General features: G+C 45.2%; 1 long non-coding RNA gene across 1 annotated transcript; it reads left to right on the forward strand.

Moving 5' to 3' along the window:
- The first annotated feature begins 2402 nt into the window (after window positions 1-2402).
- Window positions 2403-11636, forward strand: LOC108445381. Its single transcript, XR_001860201.1, has 3 exons — window positions 2403-2721; window positions 4402-4490; window positions 10750-11636. It is a non-coding gene; the product is annotated as an uncharacterized LOC108445381 (long non-coding RNA).
- Window positions 11637-11895: the final 259 nt, after the last annotated feature.

Here is an 11895-nt window from a genome sequence, read left to right on the forward strand (position 1 = left end):
GCGGCGCAGACTTTGGGTGCCTCCCTCAACCTGTATCTAAGCAGCAACCCACACGAGTCAGGTGGTGGGAGGGAGATTCTTGTCCCCTTCCTCCAGAGCTTCCGTTGGTGCTGCTCCAGTTGCTGTCATGGGCACTCAAGTGGTGCTGTGTGATTCTAATGCGCTGTCACCCTCCCAAACACGTGGGCGAATTTCACATCGCTTACATGTGGCAAAAGCCTCTCCACTGAGAAGAATTGCCAGGAATTCCTTGGCCTGCTGTGAGCAGCACTGCCAGAGCCTCGAGGTGAAGAGCTGCCAGGTGTGGTGAAGATCAGATGAGAACGAGGAGTGTCTCTGCTGGGTGCAAATTCAAGGATGGAGGGCCTGCTGCAGACACATCCTGGCGTGGGCTCCCAAAAGCCCCTCGTTAATAAGGGCTTGAAGATGATGTGTGTGAAAACAAAGAACTTGCTAGCTGGCCATGCGCATTTTGAGATTTCTGGATCATAATTTGCACTGTGAATCCCTGCTAGAAGTCGGTGGGCAGACAACACAGAGAAATGGGAACATTGGTAGAACAAGTGGTCCAGCAGTTTTTTAAGGAAACCAGTGAAATTCCCGATAAGACCTCTCATATATTGCAGATTGATTGGTGTGGATTCAAGTGTAACATTAATCTCTGGTCTGTGGTAAAAGTCTAGTTGAGGTTGTGAGCTAACAGGAGTTAAGTCCTTGAGGTATGGCAGTGTAGCACATCATTCTCACAGTTCCCACACTGGAGATCCATGATACTACCACATGGATATCAAAAAGAAGGTGAGATTAATCTCTCCTCTGGCCCACATCAATTAGTCTCCAAAAAAAGGGGAATAAATAGCACCACTGCAAAGGACATCTGCAATCCTTGTGCTGGGACTGGGCTTCTCCATGTGATAATTTATGTCCTTTTCTTTACCTGCCTGATGTTTGCCTTGCCAGTCCCTGTCTGTACACATCAGGAGTATTTAACCCTGTGCCACTGGGATTTTCCACCTCTTCTGCAATGACATTCCTTCCACTATACTTTTCCCACCCTGTATCCAAGCTCTGATGATTTTGCTTTCATTTTCACATCTACTGGCTCAGGGAAAATTGCCAAAAATGTGAGTGTAAACATGCTGTGATCCCAGAGGCATCAAGATGGTGACTCCATGGAGGCAGAGAGCCGAACACAGGACCTGAGTGTATGGTGGTTTTAAACCCTATTCTTCCCTACAATGGAGATCTTTCCAAGCCAGTCCTGCTGGAGATCCAAGTCATCAGACCATTATGCCTTTCCCATTCTGAAAGTGGCCATGTGTGTAGCCCCACCACTGCTCACTGATGAGCCCTGGTTCTCCCTCCCACTCAGCAGCATTCTTTCATGGTAAGGTTTGTTTCTGTATCAGACTATAACCTGCTGCCTTCCTTTTTTCTTTGTTTTTTCCAGGCTATGTCTGTGTTTATTTCCTTTGATGTTCCTAGTAAATAGGTCATTCCTTCCACCCTCTTGTCTATACCAGTTAATCTATACCATTACCTGTTTGCCTGCACTCTTCTCAGAAGGCCCTGCCCCAAGTGGTATTCCTATTAGCACTTCAAAAGAGGATTGATCTGGGTGTTTTTAATGAATTATCAGCCGTAGCTTTCCATCAACATTAGCATCCAAGGAGCTCTTCTGGATTACTCTTCTCCACAGCCGCTGGGGTTACTACGTTGACCTCTCCTTAGTGAGCAATGTTACCCTGTGGATGTTTCTGCACTTATATTTGTTCAATTTCTTGCTATTCCCACTATGTCCCACTCTTCATTTATTGAAATCCCTTTAGGATGGTGCTTCTAATAAATGATTCGCAATTCACACTCTGGCTGAGTGTTATCTTTGAATTTGATTGATGTATTTTTCTTCTCCTTCCTCAATGCTACTGCAGATGAATACAATGCCCAACTCAGCAGGAGTCCCTGAGGAGCCCAATATGGCAGTATTTATAAGCATACTCCACTTTCTGTTGTAGGGGCTGATTTTAATCTCTTTCATTGTTATTCTCTGTATCCACCCTACCTCTTTCTTGTAATGCTTTGGGCCCAGTCCAGCCACTGTTAAAGTCAACTGTGTCTGCATGGAATCCTTTAGGGACGGATCAGGTTCTGCAGGAATATTATGTCTGAAGTACTGAAATCAAGGATCTTTCTGTAGAAGAGTTCTGTGTACAACCAGTTGTCTTGTCTTCCAGTGAAACCCTTGAGGGTAAATTTACTGAGTGACTCAAGGGACCACATCCCTTCTTCCTCCCACCAGCATGTCCTACTACGCTGTATACTCATCCCACATGATGGATAAGCAGCTGCTTATCCTTCACTCTCCCCACCCAACACTTCCCACTCCATGTGGTTTTCCTCCTCCCATCAACACTGTGAGTATAATCTGTCTGTAGAGTCTATCACTTGGGTGCAACTGCTCCTCTTGATGTGACCTATGTGTGTGACACACTTCTGTTTTTTTCCTCCTGCAGAACAGCTAATAGTGCTTTCTGATTATTAGAGACCAAGTTTCACCTGGAAAGGATGTCAAGTTAATTGATCTGTAATTCCCCTTTTGGAAAAGAAGCGTGATGTTTTCCCTCTGCCAGTCACCAGGGCTTCCTCAGTTCTCCAGGAGCACTTGAATATAATGGATAATGGGCCTAAGAGTTTTTCAGCTAATTCCTTTAATACCCTTGGGTATGTACCATCTGGCCCTCTGTGCCGATTCGAATGCATTATGTTCTTTATATTTCTTTGCTGTTTCTTTTTTTTTCCTTTTTCTTCTGCTAACTCCCGGCTCTCAGTTTCTTGGCTGTCCTTTGATTGCTCATTGCACAAGGTGTTTTTAAAGGAATTTTAGAAAACTGGAGTAGGTGACCTTTTCTTCAGCTCACTGTATCCATGGCAGAAATTAACTCGCTTTTTAAATTAACCTTTCATCAAGAAGCATTGTGTCTTAAAAGTTTGAGCTGAGATTATTTTCTTTTAGCCTATCCAGGCAAGACTGCATCTACAGGACATTTCCTGCTATTTGAAAGAGAAAGGCATTGAAGAGAAATTTCTGTAAGACCCTATATCCAGGTCCTGTCTTCTCAATACTGGTAGGGTATTTTTCCTCCTTTCTATTATGTCCTATTTTCTCTCTCTTCAAGTGCATTAATGTGACTCTGGTTACATCCCTCAGTTACTTGTAGACTTAAGTCTGCTATTTTCTTATCTCTTTGCCATCTTATAGCTAAGTATCTCTTCATGAATCAAACCCACACCAAATGATCTGATCATGTCTTTACTCTCCTTTGAGGCCTCTGATTTTACAGGGTTGAGATTCCAAGAAATTAACAGCAACATTCCAGCTGTATCTAAACCAGGCAGATTAGGGTGATGCCCACTGAGGATGGCAGGGAATTTCGCAATGCCAGCTGGCTGCCAGAAGTTACACATAGATTCTCCTCCTACATCACTTCCCAGCTTTCCTTAGCATTATGGATGCTTCCGAGTGTCCTTCGGGAATATTTTTCCAGGAGTGATGGTAGCCCATATTATTCCACTTTCATGATTTCATTTTCTGGCCACATTGCTAATCTCTGTCAGTGCCACAGGCTAAATTCTCTGTTCAACAACACTCAAATCTCCTCCCATCTTAGCATCAACACCATCTTGCTGTACTGTGTATTTTCCCTGCTTACTTGCATGTGACTTGCTTTCATTTTTCTCCAAACTTCTCTTTCTTTTATCCAATATTCTCCCCACAATATTTTCCATTTTAAATGGCTTCTATAGAATTTCCTTTTCCTTTTTTAAAAACAAATGAAAAAGCTTTTTTCTCCTTTCTACAGAGACATATTAGGCACGACAGGTTTATACCTGTCTACCTCTAATACATAGTGTCCTTGAAATAGGTACAGACAACGATGGGTCTACCCACATGCTGAAAGATGGAGTAAAATTCATTAGTAAGCAAAATTCATTAGATGAAGCAGCACAAGTAGGCAGCACAACAAGCAGGACATGGTCACAGGATGCTTTTGATTTGAATGTGAATCATTCCCTGTACAATCCACTGAGGTTGGAAGGGACAGTCTCCTCCTGTCTTGCATTTAGGTGGCGTCAGATGAAGGTAGTTGTGGTTTCCTTCCCTCCACCCTGACTTTGGAAAGTTGTCATGACATGGACCCCAGCACTCCATTCGTTTGGCACATCCAGCGAGGTGGTGACTGGATATGGACTAGTCCATGCCTGTCAAAATGCTGGATGGGAAGCAGAGCAGGATAGGACACTTGATAACTTCCCCAAGCCTGCAGGCTTCAGAGAAAAATGACCCCCTTTTTCTTTGCGGAGACAATAAACAAAAGGCTACATTAAAACCTTTGTTTGCAGGAGATCATGAAGATTTCAGTGATACCATACTCCCCTGCAGGAGGAGGGATTAAGTGGGTTACAGAACAGATTTACAAGCCCTGGAGAGAGTAAGTATCCAACGGAAATCTTTGGCAATCTCCTTCCCTTCCTCTTCTGTGTCTCACCCTGGCTTCTGGTAACACTTAGAACAAAACCACCAGCTCTTGCTTATTTTAATGTGTTCTCTATTTTACACTGAACCCAAATGAAACATCAAAGGTCTGGCTCAAGCACTTGCAAGTAAAAATAGCTCTAAGGCCAATATATTTAAGGCCCTTGAATGATATCTCTGAAATAAGTCATCCTAAGCCCATGAGAGGGGAATGGTGTTGTTTGTTGAAGGAATGTGTGTGGTGCTGATAGTGGGCAGTACTGACACTTAAAGAGCAATGAGTGATACTGCAAAACAAAAGGAAGGTGAGAAAACCAACATGAAGACTGCATTGCACTGTATTGTGGAAGAAGAGCAAAATATATTTAAGATAAAAGCCAGTTTCAAGCTGCCTTTATTTTCTTTCCAATCTGATCCATCTCCTCCCTTCTGAGAAATTTAGATTTGAACATGTCTTTCTTGGTACATGAGAGAATGGTAAATCATGGTACATCCTTGGTACATGAGGGTATGACCCTCTCTCTCCCACAAAATACTGCAATTTGTTTATAACCATCCAGGACCCATTTTTTCCCTGTGACGTGCCCGTTTTTGAAGTGATATACATCAAGGCTATGAAGGCATAAGGCATATCCCATGCAGTCCTTTTGAATCAGCCTTTTGTCTGCATTGCTCTGTGTTTGAATAAAACATTATACTTTTATTCTCTGTCACTACCAACCTCTGTCTTAAATTCCTTTGCTTCACAGGTAAACAATATTTTCTTTTTCCATCTTCTAGTAATGAGGTGAATGCACCTTTGCAGTTATTAATCCATACTGCCTTCACTCTCTCACTGAAACTTGGGCAAGGACAGCTTGAGCCACTGTGATATCAATACCAAGTGAGATTTTCTGGAATAGATCAGTGTAAGTCGTGTCTTCCTTTGACCTGATGTTTTTCACCACCATTTTCCAGCCAATGGCTCCCAAACGCAACATTTGTAATTGGTCTTTCTCAGATATGATGGAGGTATATCATCTCAGGATGTAAACACATGGTATTCCACAGATTCCTGCCTGGCCTGGCCAGTCCTGGCCTGTCTTGGCAGACAATTTATGAAATCTCTTGAGTCATGAAGGAGGCTTTATATACTAGGAAGGTACTCGAAAGAAGTTGGAAAGTATACTCGATTTTAAGCACACACATCTTTCAAAGGCTGATGTATAGACAAACCCACTGAAGTGAATCCTTATGGCTCACCAGTGAGGGACATGAATGTGGTCATATGGAGCAGATGCAGGTTTCAAACCACTGTCTGTGAGCAGTGCAGTTGAGTGTCCCATTAGCTGAACCAGAGAAAAGGACATTAATGGGTCAAAACTGGCCAGATACACAAGGGACAAGTGCTGGAGGGTGTGAAAAAACCCCAGTCTTATGGCCCTCAAGGCTGCTCTGTTATTTAAGGGCTTGCTGCAGTTATTTAAGCAGGGTGAACAAGATAAAAAGGGCTTGTTGGTGTTGGATGCTGAGGCAGTGTTTAAGACATCCCTGACTCACAGCTCACAAGCTGGGACTCGTTTTGCAAGTTCAGTCCCTGTTCAGATAGGATCAGGGAATGTCTCTGGGCTGGATTGCGAAGGAAGCAGTCTTGCCAAATATGCTCTGCCCACAGCACCGTCCAGACCCGTCAGATGATATTTCTTCTAATTTTACTAATGTATGCTTGGCCCCAATTCCACGCTACCTGAGGCTACAGCCGTAATAAAAACACAGCACACATGCTGTGGGTGGGTGCATGCAGCTGGTGGGAGTTGAGGCACGTGAAAATGAAAAACACAACTCTTTCTTAATTGCAGCAGAGGAATCAAGAAATAATATTCCACGGAGTCCTTTCCTTGTGCCTCTCTCTCTGTGGCACAGCCTCACCCACAGCCCTGTGTGTCGCTGGAGAAGATGACAGCAGGTTTCCTCTGTACAGAGATTGTTCCATACCTGAGCAATGCTGAGATTTTCAGGCAGAAGTGGGCTTGTATTGCCACACACAGCTTGTGTTCAGGTGTGGCTCCTACACCAGGATCATCCCATGTACCCACCTTGTGGGTTATGCTGGTGGATGGGGTGTTGGTGATCTAATCCCTACCTGAGGATGAAACCATCAGGCTGCCCTCTTGCCGTGGTCATGCAGGTCATACACTCCTGGAAAGGAGTGAAAGAACCCTGGGCACACATTTTCTCCCACCCATGAACTGCTTCCATGAACCCTTCTGGTGGAGATGGGTTGGGCTGCAGCTCTGGGCTGGGTGAAAGTCTCACTAAACTTATAAACCACATGAGCTTAGAAAAGTTTGACTTCTTTGAGCCACAAGCCCTCACAAATGTGGGAACTTGTAACAACATCACTGCTGTGTCTATAGAGAAGAAATTGAAACAGACACCTCTGTGAAGGCAAGGGACTGTTGGGGAAAAGAAGGGAAGGGGCAGAGAGGAACTCCTTGGTGCAGCCCTTGTTTCTGCTCTCAGGATGTAAACACAGGCACCAGAGGGATACTCCCTCAGAGGAGCAGAACATGTTGAGATCCTGATACCATCCTCACCTCTGAATCCAGCCAGCCATTGCAGCTCTTGACCTCCCTGCCACATCATCCCACTAACATGTATCCCTGATATCACTTGTTAGGGGCCACCTTGTTCTCTGACAGCTATTCCTACTGGAATCTTTTGAAGAAAGAACCAGCATGGGTTAGAGAAACCCGTGGGTAGTACTGAGAAGGCAGTTTATGTGCTGGGAAATTTGGGATTTTTATGGACTTGCAGAAGTTTCATGGTTCTGACATTAGTCTGAATCCTTTTTTTCTCAGCTTATAGTGAGCATTGCACATATCAGGAGTACTTTCAGTCTGAAAATTTGTATTCACCGCACATAGCACAGTCGATTTGTGTTGATTTTCAACAACAGCATTTTATTTACTGGCAGCATTTTTTGTTGGTTGATATTTAGCAGCTCCACTTGCTGATGCCCAACCCTGCAGGCTGATATGTAAGTAAAGATGATGCAAGAAATAGAAAATGGTCGCTTCCTTCTTCCAGGTCTTCTGATTCATTTCACATACTTGGTATATTAGTGATTGCTTTTTTCACTGGTCTGTGCTGTCTCAAATGCCTTAAAAACACTTGCCCAAGCAATGTACTGTCACATCAGAAGGAGTTTCTTTTCCCCACTCTCTCCAGGGGAACCTCCACCCCTCTCTAGGCAAAACACATGAGATGCTAAGGCTTAAAATTTATGGAGCCTGATTTAAAAGCCAGGATGTCTCCTGGTCTCAAGGGAAGGGAAATGACCATTGGCTTATTTTGCAGTCACTCCTTTTCAGAGAAGGAAGTGCTAATAAGCGCTCACTTGAAGCACAACAGCTTAGTGCAACTGAAGGCCAAAAAGCAGACACATAATTGCTGTGACTGGGAATAGAGGAGCCAAGAAGAACATGTGAGAAGTTATTCCTTGTGAGTGGTGCTCTGTGAGCGATGCACAACATCAGTCATGGTACTGTCTGAGATGTGCTACCCAACATCCAGGACTACCCCAGGGACCCTGCTTCCCCTGCCAAAGCAGCTCACTTGGAGCTGGGGATGGGTCTGTGGCTGCAGCATGGGAGAGGAGATAGAAAGGAGAGACAGCACTGGGAAAAGGAAATGCCTGGAAAACATCGTAGGCAGTGGTAGGAATTCCACATGGAGACAGTCCATCGCACACTCTGTAGATACATGAGCTCTTGAGCAGTTTGAGAACAGCTCTGAAAACCCATCATGCTCACCCAGGGGAAATCTCAGATGAGATTTCAAAGCACAGCACTCTCAGGCTCTCAGGAGCCCTCCTGGAAGAATATCACCACGCACAAAAACAACAACAAACACAACACATGATGCAGCTGGAAACCAGAAGGGGCCATTAGTTTGTCTTACCTGGCTTAGCAATCACAGACCATCAGATTTCACATGAGTACTGTATCCGGAGACTTGGTCACACAAAATATCCTGATCCTCTCAAGACTATAATGTCTCAGGCAGAATCTAGGAATGGAATGGATTGATCCTCAGCAGTGGCAGAAAAGGGCTTGGGTGAGCTGTGCCCTGGTGGCACTGCCAGGCAACCTGCAACTCACTACTGTAGAGGAAGGCAAAATGAATCAAGATTCTTGTTCTCTGCTCTGAGGAAAAAAACAGTTTTGAACCTCACATTGAGTATTCACATTGATCCTCAGCAAGTTAGAGTCAAGAGTCAAAAGGGGATGTGGAAACACTGCCATGTACAGCTGTTGCACCACTTTTCTTGTTGCACTTCCACTTATTGCTCAAGAACGGTCCACAACCGTTTTGGCCAGGACTTGCCAATGTTTGTGACTAAAAGTTCAGCATGATAGTGGCTAACACCCTTATTAGTAACTTTTAATAGGTCCCAGACTACGTGTAAAATGTACATAAGTAATTTCTTAAAGACTTGATGCACAAAGGCTTCTGCATGCCATTTGAATACTATGAAGAGTTTATAAGAAAATCAGTTATGAGGCAGTAAATCTAGGAGTCCCAGGCAATAAATTCTTTTGTGTTCCTCGTTTCTATGGCCCTTTCTTGCTGTTACAAGGTGTCAGAAGGGCATTTGCTGTCATGGATGTATGCACACACACATTCCCACCAGATCTTTCAGAGATGATGCTCCTGTCTAATGGCCTCATCTTGGAACAGGGAGGGAATGGCAGCACCTCAGCCTCTCCCCAAAAAGAAATTCACTAATCAAGAGAGGGGATTATCCTGCTGCATTTAGCATTGGTACAGCCTCACTTTGAGAACCATGTGCTGTTCTGGGCTCCAAAATTTAAGAAAGTTGTTAAGGTACTGGAATGCATCCAGAGGAAGGCAACGAAGCTGGTCAAAGGATTTTGGGCTTTTCTAGTTTGGAGAAAAGGAGGCTGAGGAGTGAACTCATTGCTCTCTGCAGCTCCTTGAGGAGGGGAAGTGGAGAGAGAGGTGCTGATCCCTTCTCCCTGGGATCCAGTGATAGGGTGCATGGTGGTTCAAAGCTGATCCAGAAGAATTTCACTCTTGACATTATAAAACATTTCTTTACTGGGAGGGTGGTCAAACACTGGAATTCCTTGAGAGGTGGTTGATGCCCCCAGGCTGTCAGTGTTTAAAGAGACATTTGGACAATGCCCTTAACGACATGCTGTAACTTCTGGTCAGCCCTGCGGTGGTCAGGCACTTGGACTGCATGATCATCATAGGTCCATTCCAACTGAAACAGTTCTATTCTATTCTATTCTATTCTGTTCCATTTGGCTTAGCATGTAGCTGCTGGCAAAGGCCCCTGCTGGTCTTCCACACAGGCCACAAAGTTTGGCTTTGCTGGGTTGTTTAAACTGAGCCCAAAAGAAAGAACTGCTTGGTGAGTGCGCTTTGGTGACTCCAGCCTGCCAGCTCAGCTGCCTACGCTCGTGCTCTGTCTGGGGAAAATGACACCTGGGCATTTCCAGTAAGCCCAGCATCCTTTCACTGGCTGCTGCTGGGAACTCCCCACTGAATCACCCAACCCTCTGCAGACATACACGCATTTTCTTCTGTTTCCTTCCGGAGAAACCAATCTGTGTGCACCCCCTGAGACCACGTGAGGTCTGACAGCAAGGCCAATCACCCAGGTATCAGACAGGCAGAAGTGTGTTTTCAGGAACACTTCAGTTTTCAGATCTGTTACTTTTTACTGTCATATTGAGAACTGGAAGTATCTGGAACCTTCAGAGGGAAGTGGTAAATGAGCAAAAATATGCCCTTAGAATGCACCTACTCCTGCAGGAGCTGTGAGCTTGTATTACTGTCATATTACGAAGACTGAGCCATGTGTGTGATAACCACCTTGAGGAAAATTGCAGCTGGCCTTCCTCTCCATAATGTCCAGGAAGAGGGAGAGCAGGAGTTGGATTCAGAGGGCAGAGTATTCCCCACACCATGCAAGTTTGCCCTGTTGTATATGCTTACTTCACTGAAGAGTATTGCCAGTAGCTGGATTGAAGCACATCATGCAGAAAAACATCCTTCCTACAGCAAAGTGGGAAGGTGAGGTGTCAGTGGACTCCTTACGGCAAGGTTTGGTTTGCTGGGCTTCATGTTGTTTGCTCATGTTGCACCCTCATTGGCAAGACTCAAAAGTGCCTCCAGTTGCCCTCATTCAGTTCTCTTTCCAGGTGGAATCACCCAGCTGCTGTGATTGTCACTTCTCAGCCTGGTGTCTGACAAGCAAAGAGCATCCTGGCCCCCAAAGCTCATTTTCCAGCTGCAGCCTGACTTCACTGATCCTCCTTTACACCCTCTGGTGTCTTCATGTCCTCTTGCTGCCCTAGCACAAGCCACTCAGGTAACAGATGCGAGATTGCTTTCCTGATTGCATATCATTCCACCTTCCACCCCTCTGTGAAAGAGCCAGACATTCCTTGTCACTCCTCTGCACAGAAAGCATCTCTAGACATTGTTGGCACCACTTCCCCAAGCAGTCTTCCATCCTGTGGGCAGACCCGGAGTTTGTTTGAGATGGAGAGCTTGCAGCCATGCCAGGCTTCCCAGGTAGCATGTGCCAGAGCATATGTAGCTTAAGCAAACAGAAATGTAAAGAAGAGCCTGACTCTCCCTCCCCCTCACCAGCCAAGTTCTGCGCATGTTCCCCAATAAAATTCCCAAATGAGGTCAAGGCGTTTAACTCATTACCATCATAGAGTTCCCCCACCAGACTGAAGGGTTTCCAGGCAGATGACAAACACTCCACCTAAGCAACGTGGATCACCAAAATCCACCACTGCAGCACAGCTGCTTTGGACTGGAGCACAGCATGTCTCTCAAGCCAGGAGTGTTACACAACCATTGCCTATAAAGGAGGAAATCAACAAAATTTCTCTAGTTGAATCGTAGCAGAAAATTAAGTAAATTTAAAGTGGGCTTTGCAAATGACATTCAGGCTCCAACAGCTGGGAATGGAAGGTCCTGGTGGTTCTAGTGGCCACAAGCCACCAGGAAATTAAAAGTAGCTTTCTATTTGGAAGATTGGAGGCCAGCAACACCATGGCCCCTACCAGCACTGAATTAGTCCTAGGCTGACCCCACCTGACAGCACTTCCTGCAACATCTGGATATTCTTTGGATGTCTCTGCCAAGTTGCAGCTTGTTCCAAGCCTGCTGAGTTCATGAGACTTGAAAACACACATCTGCCAGGGAGCTGGCAGTATCAAAGGAAAGAGCTGTACGGAGAGCTTGGTTATCCCTTTGCCAGCAATCAGGTGGGCACAGATCTGCCACAGGCTGCTGGGGATGGTCTGGACTTGGCTGGCAACAGCAGCTCC

This window comes from Corvus brachyrhynchos, unplaced genomic scaffold, assembly GCF_000691975.1.
Source record: "Corvus brachyrhynchos isolate BGI_N302 unplaced genomic scaffold, ASM69197v1 scaffold1, whole genome shotgun sequence".
Classification (NCBI taxonomy): domain Eukaryota; kingdom Metazoa; phylum Chordata; class Aves; order Passeriformes; family Corvidae; genus Corvus; species Corvus brachyrhynchos.